The sequence below is a fragment of the Hylaeus anthracinus genome, unplaced genomic scaffold (genome assembly GCF_026225885.1).
Source record: "Hylaeus anthracinus isolate JK02 unplaced genomic scaffold, UHH_iyHylAnth1.0_haploid 12001, whole genome shotgun sequence".
Lineage (NCBI taxonomy): Eukaryota > Metazoa > Arthropoda > Insecta > Hymenoptera > Colletidae > Hylaeus > Hylaeus anthracinus.
Window position 1 is genome coordinate 22,737,236 of NW_026534348.1, and position 13,686 is coordinate 22,750,921.

The 13,686-nt window shown below is 33.3% G+C and overlaps 1 protein-coding gene across 2 annotated transcripts in view; it reads right to left on the minus strand.

The window, feature by feature from the left end:
* The window catches only part of LOC128891202 (uncharacterized), a 46,037-nt gene extending 39,989 nt beyond the window's left edge, over window positions 1–6,048 (minus strand). Inside the window, exons 1-2 of one of the 2 annotated variants that reach the window (XM_054150522.1) lie at window positions 5,423–6,048; window positions 3,958–4,776 (exon numbers count right to left, since the gene is read on the minus strand). The gene's annotated coding sequence lies outside the window, so the exon portion shown is untranslated. Of the gene's footprint in view, window positions 1–3,957 lie in introns of both variants that reach the window. The other variant, XM_054150521.1, reaches the window with a different exon arrangement.
* Between the last annotated feature and the right edge of the window lie 7,638 nt (window positions 6,049–13,686).

Sequence of the window (13,686 nt, forward strand, 5' to 3'; positions counted from 1 at the left end):
ATTAAAAACTTTATTATCAATTTCTATTACGAGAACATCAGCTGTGCTTAGAATAGTGCAAAATTATCTTAGAAATTGTCCTGAAAAAGAAAAGTTGAATTTAAACGAGAAGAACAAACATTTTTTATTATTATTTCAATCAGACTGTAAGTTTCAAAATTAATTTTATATTTAATTTATATATATACCTCTTTCAATAAGTAACATTAACGTATGATTAATTGCAAATAATTTGTCAGTAGCTTGTATTAAAAATTATGTAACGAACAAAACTAATTATGAAGAACTGTTAAAAATACGTGTTAAATTTAGTATAAGCGTGTATATTATTTCTGAGTACTTCTGATACTTCTGTTACGTTATGATTTGTTTGTCTAGTTGTCCGAATAAAATCAGACTGCGCTAAAAATGTTCTTTATCCGAGTTTTTTTCTTTACACGAAGCCCTAAATCCCATTTTATCCTCCATTTTGGGCTCCACGAAGATACGATACGTCACTAACGGTAAATCTTAAAACGAGTTGGATCAGCTTTCAACAGAATTTTAACAACGCACTGAGAATACTACTTAATATCACGAACAGATACGAGTAAAACACAGTGATTGAAAAAATAAGTTACATAGAAGAATCGATCACATAAATACTCAGACTTTCGATCTTCAACACGTCAACAAGACGTACTTTTAAGATCACCTTATTATATGTTTGGCCTTGAATAACTTCGTACGACAGGTCGTTGAACTTGTCTTGACCTTGACTTTCTATTCAGGTAGACTCGACTCGATGGAATTTTCATGTATCTGTACGGACAGAATTTATCAAGAAACTCCTTCTCTCCTATTTTTAAACAAAAAGAACAAATACTTACTATATATTACATAATTCGAATGTAAGTTTCTCAATTTATTTCATTATTTTGGTTTAGTGATTAATGTGTATTTTAAGCCGTAACACTTCAACATTTTACGCTCATCCATTACACTCTTACACTATCTCTTTAACTAATTAGTATCAATTCACTACTAGTTGTAAATATACTCAATTTCATATTTGCTTAATTATGTGTCAAAAACTTCTCACGTTGAATAATCCGTGAGCCATAATGAAGGCCCTCTTTAAAAACCATTTTGTATTTTAAATTAATTTACTTAATACGCGTGACAATAGGATTAATTACTAAACAATAGTTATAAATTACATTAATAATTGCTTCAACTGTCACGTGTATATATTATATTAATTTGATTCGTGCAAGTGTTTCCAAAACAAACCTTTATTGTAACTGATATGTTATGACATTTTTATCTGTAGACGAGCATTTTATTCTCAAATGTTTATTTTAATTACGTTCTGCTTTTATCGTATGTTTTAGTATCTACTTAATATACCTTTTGAAAAGTGGGAACATTTATGTCAAGTAAACTGTACTCGTTCATACTAAATTTGCTGTGATAATCATTACAAATACTCGCTCACGTGTTCGAACAACGTTTTAAATATTTTCCATTTTTAAATTAAAAGTACCAGAGTGAACGAAATAAAGTTGACGTTGAAATGGTCTCGTTGCCTTCACGTACAAACTAATGCATTCTGTAACGCGACATCATCAATTCAAACACAATGTTTTTTGAACGACGTGTTTCGCCATTTTATCGACACACTTAGAGATAATAGCTTGATCGTTTTATAAGAATCAGTCCCTATTATAATCGCTGGTAATCGTTCGAGCCTTGTAATTTGGTCAACTGAACGTGTCGTTCGTTTCAACCAATAGAAACATTTATGAAATTTAATGATTCGCGATCCCGTTCCAGGAAGACGCGAACACGTGGTATCACCGTATGACAGTGTGATATTCATTAAAGAAGTGGACAACATGATTGACCAGGAAACTATGAACCTTCGTTATCAACGCACAAGGAGAACGAACTCGTGGTACCACGTGCTTCGTTTAATCATCAGCTCTTATCAATCCAATGAGAGTATCAGTATCGTGTGTACAACGCGTGGAATTAAGAGAAGCGGAAAACCATTGTGCAATTGTGTAAAACAATTAAGAGGATCATACATACTCAAGTTGGAAAATGAGTATCGTAAACGTTACTTACAATTAATCGTTATAGATTAAATCTTTGATCAAAACTCCATCTGGATTAAATATATCTAACTTTTGTTTGACCATCGATTAAACCTTTAGATACGAGATTCTTCGATTATGTTATTCGAAATATAGAATTACCAGTTTCAAGTGAATGAACTAATATATTAATTGAAAGAATTAAAAGATCATATTTCTGAACTATTTAGGCCAGTTAAATTATTTCATTATTAGTGATCAAATTTATGTATTGAATAATTCTTCAGATACGAGATTCTTCGATTATGCTATTCGAAATTCGGAATTTCCAATTTCAAGTGAAAGTACTAATATATTAATTAAAATCATTGAGAAGGCATGTTTCGGTACTATTTAGGTCAATTAATTTAGTTCATTATTTAGCGATCAACATGTACATTTTTAAAAATCAAATAAATTACATGAATTTCATGTTTAATTTAACCAAAGACTTTCTGTACATAATGTTTCATTTGTATCGAGACAAAAATTCAAGTAATCAAATTAAAACACTTAAATTAACGTTATAATTCTATAATTGTGCCAAATATGGAGTCACTACTTCTTTACCAAGAAATTCAAATAAATGCATCAAATTTCAAGAACGACCATTCACTTTTGACCGTTGATCCTTTTTAGGATGCATTTAAATGCTAACCATCAAGTATACATCAAATTGAAAAGAATAAAATCTATTTATTGATTAAACTTGAGGGAAGCCAGAAAAAGTATCACAAACGCAGGAAAAATAATAATCACGAGAAGACCTGATAATTATTAGAAGACATTAAATATCAATAATGATGTTCTGAGAAATATGAATCCAGAACACAATCATGATTTTAGATAATTGTGTACAAACTGAGAAAACTGAATTTTATTTTCTATATGTTCTATATAATATTTTTCCCTGCTTTCCCTGCAAAGACAGTAATGATAAAAGTAATAAACTTGTGTACCGATTCATAAGCAAATTACTTGTTAGTAAATTGTTTTTATTCATATACAAAATTGTTGGCTTTTTCAATTTCATTGTATGTATAAATAAAAAATATTTATTACGCAAAAGATGAAAATTCTTGTGTAGCTATGACATCGTCATCTAAAGTGATTGACTTCTTTTATCTCAAATTGTATTCAATCTTATCGTTACAATTGCATCAGAGTTAATATCACATATTTCATAATGGTATATTTTTAATAATTTTAATACTATTCTATTAATTATTCCAATAATTTATTTTAAATTTCTGCTCTTAATCGTAACTTTCCAATTTTATTTGCCCAAAATCCGACCCATTATGTTTATCCAGTTCACAAAGTAAAGTTAAAAACAAGTCCAGCAATGAAATACAAAGTTTTAATAGAATACTCCGATCATTTCATATTTTAACTAAGAATTCTCACTTCTATGCTCTTAGTATATTATATCAACTCTTACAACAGAGAATTTTAATTAAACTGAGAAAACAGAATTTTATTTCATATATGTATTATCCAACAATATTTTTCTCTGCTATATTATATACGTGGCTTGTATTTCAAATCCGATCTAAACTAACAATTAAAATATACTTCGTTATTTTATTTGACCCATCAGTGAACAAAGTTGCGCATCATTGGCCTAAAGATTAAAATACATATAAGAATTAAAAGTACGAAAAATGTAACAAAGATGTCAGTGCAGTGTAGTTACCAACACCTCGCGCGTTATCAATTAATCTCAAACTTCGAATTCTTTAATAAAGTAGAACCTCTATCGTAATAAGAAATCGTGTGCGACTTTTAACGGCAATGATAACGATACTGCACGTCAATTATAAACAGAGCGAAAACGTACCATGACGCGCGAGAACTGTTCCTCCAATTCTGAGAAAGACCACGATAATCAAAAGGTCCACAAAACCATCAAAACGATCTTCTCACGTGTCAAAACACTCACGTTCTACCAGGCGTCACGTTCGAGAATCACAATGTCAACATTCAGTCTCACGTTGCTTGATAAAACTGAAGTTATCCTACCGCGATGAATTTCACGCCATTGAAATCACTCGAATTTACCAGATTTTTTTTTCATCGGTATTCTTCGATCGACCGTTGCTGCCTCTTACAAAATCTTCACACAAACACTTGTTTCAAACGTAATCGTCGAAAGCAATAGATTCTGATATTTCATAGTCGTTACAAAATCTCTTGACTTTCTCGTGAGTACCCAACAACTACAATTGTTTCGGAATCGTTAAACGGTATCCTTCCAATCAACTTATACTTTCAGACAACTTCGCGTTCCCTCGGGTTCCAACGGATTGATTACCGTTGCAGAGATGTACGGAATCGATTGTTCGTCCTTATTTAAGATCGAGTCCGGTGGAGCGACTTTTCGACGTCCTGCGAAATCTCGTCGCCAACATAGATGCGAGGAAACGACACATTTCACGGAATTTCAAGAAACGCACGATGCCACTAATCTTCAATATACAATGACTTATCCGTCTTTTATCATTGAAATATGGTCGAGATAAGATTTCTCAAAATGTGAACCGAAATCTCCCAATTACTTTGTAACCACGTGCACGCGTTCGATTTCCGTCCGTTCTTGATGACGGGTCGAAACAAACTGTTTCCTTTGAAGGTGGGCAAATTTCTTACCTAGATAAAACTTTCGGATAACAAGGAAACGATAAACAACTTTTTATACGCTATACGTTGATTCATTATTCAAATTTAGAAGTTGGACTGTAGAATAAAATACTCCATTGTATAGGTTCGTTTTATTTGCAAATTATTATTTGAATAAAGTAGTCAAATAAAATTCTTATTTAGATAAAAATCTCGAATAAGAAATAAACGATGAAAATTTATTTTACTATCCGTTGAATCAAATATCGAATTTGGAGCCCGCAATGAAATATTTTGAACTAAATGAAATTGTTTGATCGAATAAAAGTCTTAAAATATGCGTAATTAATTATTCGAATGAAATTTTCCCGATCTCCGGTTTTCGTTACCAATGTCTTACAAACTTGAATGTTTACCTTCCATTATGAAAGAAAATACAAAAAAAGAAACGCATGCCGCTGTTTGTCGACAAACAAAGAATGATAAAAAAAGAAAGAAACGAGTCGTTCCTCGATACGGCTTCGCAAATGACTTAGTTCGAATGGATTACAGCAGCTGCGCCCGGAAGAGTTACGGCGAGTGAAACTAATTTAATTCAGTTATTTATCTTTACGTCGCACAGTCCATACATTGTTCCCTTTACGTAACACTAACAATCACAGAGCGAATAATTTCATCGTGAATACCTTTTTCCCCGTTTACCTAAAAAAAAAAAAAAAAAAAAAAAAAAAAAAATAATAAACCGACACAAAAGTCGCGACGATACCAGACGTTAATTCGTTGTTATTTTATCGATCCATTCCTCGGTACTCGATTCCCCCAATACTTGTTACGGCGCGCCGCGCGATGAGACTTCGTGCGATATTTTTAGGAAAATCTCATTCGAGAGTTACTCTTTTTCGAGAGATTGGTTGTCGGTCTTTCTCCGCATTAAATTCACTAACGTCGTTACTCCGTTTCGAACGAAATACACGGAAAAACTTTCGGCGAACACGGTTGTTATGAGTGTAAACACAGAGGTTCGTTTCTCTTTAATGAAATCGTCGTAACAATGTAGTAGCGTGGAACGCCTCGTGGTCCGCGCATGAGGACGGCCGAACTAATACTGATAGCTGGCAATGCTCTCTCGGCAATGCATACGACTGTTGCCTCCAAGATACGGAGTTCTTCGTCTCTGCTGTTAACCGCGTGTTCCCTGTATACGTATACAATCGGGCTTTCTACGTCCGCACAGGGGAATACAGAGCCACGCAGAGGTGAGATTATAATGTTTACAAACCATAGAAAATACTTGTTCGAACTAGAGGGAGAATAACGGTCATTATTATGTTGACTGTCAGACCAATAGTCGACAAAATTCCTACGAGGCTAAAGTTTTGTTTCTATTGGAAATGGGGTATAACGAAATAATAAAATGCTAAATTTATTAATTAAAAGTTTTGATTTTATTATTACTATGTCACGAATAAACTGAAATCTTTGATCTACGAGAAGCTGCAAGACTAAGTAACAAACGTTATAAGAAAAAGGTAGACAGAATTTCTGTTTAGTCTCTAGTAAACTACAGGAAGGATCCTCTCAGGCACTTGAGAGGGCAGGACACATCCTAAACATTCATATATTACATATATACTTTACATATATTCTCAGTACATTTATTTTTGTAGTAAAATTAAATGTTGAATTATAGTAAATATTCCAACAGTTTCTGTACAATTAGTACTGAAATAATCTAACATTTATGGCAAAAGTTATTTTTGCAACACATGTAAAATTCATCAATCCTATCCAAATTCATTTTTTTTTCTTTAATACCTCACCTTCAAAATGATAGTATTTAATTTCTTAGAGATTTCCTTTATATCAAATAATATATTAAATTTCTATTTTATTTACATTAAATTGTATTAAATAACCTTTTCGGAGGCGGCGCAAAATTACAAATTTTTAATTCCTGCTTGAGTTGGTTTTTGGTGGGGGCGGCAATATTGAATGCTTTTAATGCATACATGTATACTATTTGAAAGGGTTTGATGTATTTTTTTCGACGGCGGCAATAAAGGGTTTCATCGATTTCATTGATTTTTAACCGACTTCGAAAAGGAGGAAGTTACTCTATTCGACATGTATTTTTTTTTTCCAAGATGCAAGAGGTTTCACTCCGATTGGTCAAGCCATCTCAAAATAATCAATAAAGATACCTAAAAATTACGGTTTTTTGTAAAAAAAAAAAAAAAAAAAAACGGGTAAGAAATGACAATCGCAGAATGTTTTGATAACGGGGCCATCGGGGAGATATGCTCTACAAGATGCAACAGGTTTCATCCCGATTGGTCAAGCCATCTCGACGTAATCGAGGTAAACATGCATTTAAAAAAAAAATACATATCGAATTGGGTAACTTCCTCCTTTTCGAAGTCTGCTAAAAAAAAAGTGTCACTCCAGATTGCTCATTATTAAGAGAGCTACGAATTTTTGAGGATAAGGCAATTTCTTACATATTTTACCGCCAAAAAGAACTAAAAAATGGATTTTCTCGTTTTGATCATTGAAATTCGTTTATCATTCTAGCAATTTGTCTTCGCGTTTATATGTGAAACAATCAGATTCATTACGATTTTAATGATATAGACAAGACCTCGTTCAATTATTGTAATGGAACGTGTTATGGTTTAAAGATTGTGCATTAGCATCAGTTTTTTTATGTATATGGTGTCTATAGATAATTAGATAGACATGCTCACGACATGTCGTAAGAGCATCTAAAGTTTTCCTCTTTGGCAATCGTATCGGAGTTTAATGAATTTCAAAGAAAATGTAGATACTGCGCCGCACTAATTCCATACCTTTACTATTAAGTTTATGTAACTATACAATTTATCCTCAAACTATACATGGAATGCAAATTGCTACAGTTTACTAAGAATTCTGCCGATTAAACTTTTATCTGATTTTACAATAATCGAGACAATCGAACATAAAATGGAAGGTATGCAATAATAACGGTAAAAAAAAACAGAAACATGATTTAATTATGAAATATAAAATGGATAATGTAATTTTATTGTTACTTTAAAATTTTCTACAATAATTATAAAATGTACTGAGGTATAATATTGTTTTGTGACACAATGTTTCTGGTAATTTAAAAAAATAAAAATTTCCTAAAGTAAAATTTTCCTATGTAAATGCGTTTCAAATATTATATTGTATAGTTATATCTTTTGCGACCTGCGGGCAAATGAATTTTCGCGCAATTGTAACAATTGTTTATTTTCCTTTTTCCAATCATTCGAGTGATTTTCAGATTCCTCGAAATGTTATATATTATTTTTAGGTATTGATAATAGCACAAATCAATAAATAACGATTATGGTGTGATTCCACAAATAAACAGCTCAGATATAGCTCTTTTATCACGTAAGGCATCGTAACAACAAATACGAAAGACAATCATTAAGTCAATCAAACTTCACGGTCGGTATACTGTTTTTTATATATGTAAAATGTACACTGTACATCTTAATTTGTTGGTTATTGTGATATAAAACAACCTTGAATATGCATCGTTATTCTGATAGTTCAAAATAAAAGAAAATGTTATTTACCACTTTAGTTTACATACATGATTGTATTTGTTTGCAATTGTAAAATAACTCAATAAAAATGTATAATATTCTAGTAGAAAACTGAAATTAAAGTGTATGCCAGCGAAGTGCGAGGTCAGAGATATGAAAATAGTCAATATGGGAATGATATTATAAATAATATAATACAATAGATATGTAGGAGTCTAAACGAAAAATAAGGCACGGGGATTCGAACCCACGATCCTCGGATCCACAGGCGACCCGCTTTACCTACGCGACCAATCCCGTACCCTACGTTTCGCGTTCTTATTTGACTCCTTATTGTTGGATAATATGGAAGGCGCGGATACTACACTCGGCCATCCTGAATTGACATTCGCCTTCGAATGTCCGTTTTCTCGGTTTTTGCGTCTCAACAGCAGTGCGCGCGCGCCCTCTTTCGCCGTTTCTCCTCTTTTTGGGAGTCCCACTCCGACAACACCTCAAAGTTGCATTCCTTGGAGTGTACTCCCTGTCTCTTTCTCTCTCGACGCCACACTGCTGCCCGCTCCACCGTCAACACGACACCGTCATTCGTTTGTCATCGTTGTTCATCGTCACCGGCCGGTCCTCTTCGGTGTAGTTGCGCCGCTGTAACCCCCCATCCCGGACGAGACCCATATGTAGGAGTCTAAACGAAAAATAAGGCACGGGGATTCGAACCCACAATCCTCGGATCCACAGTCGACCGCTTTACCTACGCAACCAATCCCGTACCCTACGTTTCGTGTTCTTATTTGACTCCTCATTGTTGGGTATGGGAAGTGCGGATACTACAGATATAATTCTAATATAATAGAATATTTAAACATATTATTATTAAACATATTATTAAACATATGTTTAATTATAATTATATGTTATAATTATACTATAATTAGTATAATTAAATATTTTAATAGCACACGACACGAAGGGTCTCGTTAAACAATTAAAAGCACGATAAGATAACTCGTGGCAGCAAACTTCACAAAACGTTCTTCAATTACTTCTAACTGTAGAGTTTGATCTGCACTGTACGAAACGCGAGATATTCGTAATCAACCTTACCGATATATTTAGTGTACTTGTGCACAGAATTTCTCATTAACAAGTACGAAGTGCTTTTCACGCTATAAATTAAATAAAAGATTTTTTTTTAAGCTCAGTATAAAGTCACGTGAAAATTGTAGAAAAGTGAGCAAGAAATAATACCAGTGATAGTAGGTTTAAAGTAGTTGTTCTGAATTAATTCTTTTATACTACGGAGCGGCTTCGTGAGTGCGTTCACGACGAAGTTTTAAAAAGCACCGCTTCTCAATCTTTTCAAAGTAATGACATAAATTATTAGTGATAATAAATTACATAGCGCGTAGTTCTTTGCAACCGCAGTGAAATTTTTAATGAAACTATACAATATTAAGGGATTTGATACTACTTACTTTGTTTGAAATTAATAAGTTTAGTTTTTTTTTTATTTTTGTTAAATATGTAGTATGCAAATAATTATAATTTAATGTAATTAACATTTACAATATTACAGTAAGCACTGTCTAAGTAAAAGGCGTCGACTCAGGTCCAGGCCATGTCTTTTAGACGAGTCAAGTCTGATCAAAATTCCCTCCAAGTTCGAGGCTTATTTGTCGTTAAAAGTGGTGGGAGTAACAATGCGTGACTTTAAAAGAGGAATTATCGCGTCTTTTACACAGATTTCATAATATTCCTCATAAAAATGTAAATCTTACTACTAGGACGAGTACAAATATTTTTTTATACATAGCGTGTTCATGTAGATTTTAGTATATTTTTCATAATTAATACATTCAACCGTAACGACAATTATGATATAAAAATAAAAAGTTAATGCATTTTATAGTAAATGGAAATATGGAAAAATCTATGAAAATGTGTATTAATGCAAAAATATATAAAATATCAAGAATAATATACATGTCATATATGTTTAGAAGATAAGACGTACTTTCATTAAAGTTTCAATTCTATTTCTGTATCTGTGAAAATATGAATTTCCATAAACATCTGCAGCCTAATGATATCAATCTCCATATAATAATTTATTCGCAACGTTTATACGATTGGACAGTTAGTCAGCTGATCTTCTAATCATTAAATATGAAACATAATTTAGATTCTAATCTTAATTACAGAAATCCAGGCATCAAAAATTCTTTATCTTTCATTTGTTATACGAAATTGTTATCTAGATAAGAATTTTACTCATGTCTGTTGCTAAGTGACGACAGAGAGTCGATCACTTGCTGGTAATTGATGGTCACGAGTAAAAGTATTTTAGCCTTGAATGTGTCTACAAAGCTACTCCTTAAAATAATAAAATATAAAATGTTCACATGTAAGGTGTAACAAGTTGTTTGCTTGGAAATTGTGAGTACTAAAATTCTTTCCCGGTATTTTATGGTCAATTACGTCCCTTCTTTGGAATAAATCGGATGCTACCATTTGATTTATCGGAAAGTATACTTGTTCGTTTCAATGATTCATCTACAATCGAATAAAATATTGGAATAGGTTTTATACCCCATAAAAAACTTCAAACTCTGGAAACTGCTTCTAACAATAAATGAATGAGGTTCTTGTCGAAAACCGAGGAATGGAGATGCGCGTAGACTATAGGCAGGGTCGTGACCTTTTGCAGGGTCGGTTCAAAAATTTTGCAGGGCTTAAATTCACATTAAAATCCTACACTTAAATTTTTCAACGAGGAATTATTTACTTACGAATGCTGTTACACATTATATATTGTTTATAAGATGAATATTAAATAATATTAATTTGATGATTTTTGTCACTCCTTTAAACTCAGTCATCGCTAATAAAAAAATGTCTTGCATCTGTTAATGATATCATCATTCCGTAAAAAGTTAATCAAAATTTTCGTAGGTCGGGAGGCCTCTCAAAACGCGGGGGCGGGTTCCAGTGAACGCGCTGAAAATGCTTTGCGCCGGCCCTGACTATAGGCTCTATATCTAGAGACGCGGTTGCGTCTCGACGCCAAGCTCATGAAAATTTATACAGCCACTCTGTAGAACGTGGCGCTACCGCTTATCTTTTACAGGAGAGATGGTCCATTCCAACCTAAATTGAAACTTCTTTCATTAATATCTCATCACGCCTGCAATATTTTCTAAATTTAAATGCATTTTTCTTAACCTGTCAGTTTGTATTGGTGACATTTGGACGCCGCAAATTGAATAATTATTTTAAAGGCTACGTGTAGTGATATTGTATCATAGAAAAATAAAAGATCCCCATAAAAAAGTACAAGAAAGTAGAAAAAGATGTGAAATCAAAATGAGCTGCCAGTACATGAAAGTCCTTTCCAGTAAAGTGCAAGGTGACACTGCATAACACAATGTAAAATTCGGTGGTTTACAACTATGCGCAGCTAAAATGCTGTATTCAACAGTGCGGATATCCAGATCCTAATGACAATTCATGTAAAGTGACTGCTCCGCACTTTAGCGGTGACATGAAGAAGCTAAATAGTGTATCAACCACAAACTGAAACTGTTTAGACATTTGCCTAGATGTCCGTGACCTGGAAGTCAAATGCTTGGCGAGGCCAGGAAAAGCATTCTCAGATCATCAATACCCATACTTTCTCTCTCGCAGACTTTCACATAATTTTTCAGTTTAAAACGCTGACAATATGAGTACATTTTCATTATTTTACATTTTAAAATAATGCTTATTCATCAAAAGCTTGACCTTGCCTGGCCGTTGTCAAAGTTTTGAACTGACTACTTTTTAAATTGAAAGTCTGTGTCTAATTATGTGAAAGTCTGCAAGAGAGAAAGTATGGGTACTGATGATCTGAGAATGCTTTGCCTGGCCACGCAAAGCATTTGACTTCCAGGCCAAGGACATCTAGGCAAATGTCTAAACTGTCTCAGTTTGTGGTTGATACACTATTTAGCTTCTTAATTTCACCGCCAAAGTGCGGAGCAGTCAGTTTACATGAGTTGTCATTAGGGTCTGAACGTCTGCACTGTTGAACACAGCAGTTTAGCTGCGCATAGTTGGAAAGCACCGAATTTTTCATTGTGTTATACAGTGTCGCCTTTGCACTTTGCTGAAAAGCACCTTCGTGTACTGCCAGCTCATTTCGATTTCACTTCTTTTTCTACTTTCTTGAATTTTTTTAGGGGGATCTTCTATTTTTCTATGATTACTCTTTAAGTCCTCCATTTTTTCATGTATTTGGCGTAATTCTTTACTTTTTTGAAGTTTTTTATGGTCTCAATGACGCACGCCGAGAAACATCGGCGCATAATTAGGTCACGCCGTGAGAATGGTTAGAAACCAGGACCAACTCAAGGGTGTACGGCGCCCCAAGCAACATCGATTGAATACCTCCCCTATAGTAACCAGATGTTTATTTTTCAGGTTTAAATTTATTCAATATCGTCATTATTTTACGCTACAACTGCATAAAATCCGCAGTTTAATTGTAACCATTGATTATTATATGTACATACAACTAGCTGATTTCGGCGAACATTGTTCCGTCTCATGTGTCAATCTCTTTTTGTGTTTAAGCCACTTTGTTGATGAAAGAAAATACTATCGTTATGAACTGCATACCACAATATAATAATATAATAATGTTAATTAACGCAACGTACTCAAAGTGTGACTGTAGTAACTATCAAATGCAAAATCACATTAAAACAATTTTTTTCGGCCAAGAAACATTTCCTACAAATGTGAGGATAATTGGTCCATTAACGTAGAAGTTAGACTCTAAAGCTAATGGAAGGTTTAAATAAATAGAAAGTTTATCTTGGATAGGCAAAGAATGAATTGTTCTACCTAATAATTTTGTGTATCTAGTGATTAATTTCAGCAATAACTACTCGATTAATGATTATAATTGCCGTGAGTGCTTTCAGTAATTAACTGCGAAAGTAATCACAAAGTAACCAATTACTGGTACCCAACACTGTTTCAAAGCCTGCACTCTAGACCAGTGCCTACTTACCCAGATAGCAACAGGGACGTCTTATGTACGTCCATAAGACGTCTTATGTACGTCCATAAGACGTCCTATGGACGTCTAGATAACGTCCAAACGTCCACTGAACGTCCTGTGAACGGCGTGGACATTCTATGTACGTCCCTGGGACGTCCGATGTGGACATTCCCAGAACGTTCTCTGTAAAATTGAGATTTAATCAAAAATTAAATTTTAATTTTATATATTTTCTTTTATTTGTTGGTAGATTTTAGTTAAATATATTTATTTCTTGTAAACTGGATTCCATGAAAACGACGAACAAAAATCTTTTAATTTTTATTTACCC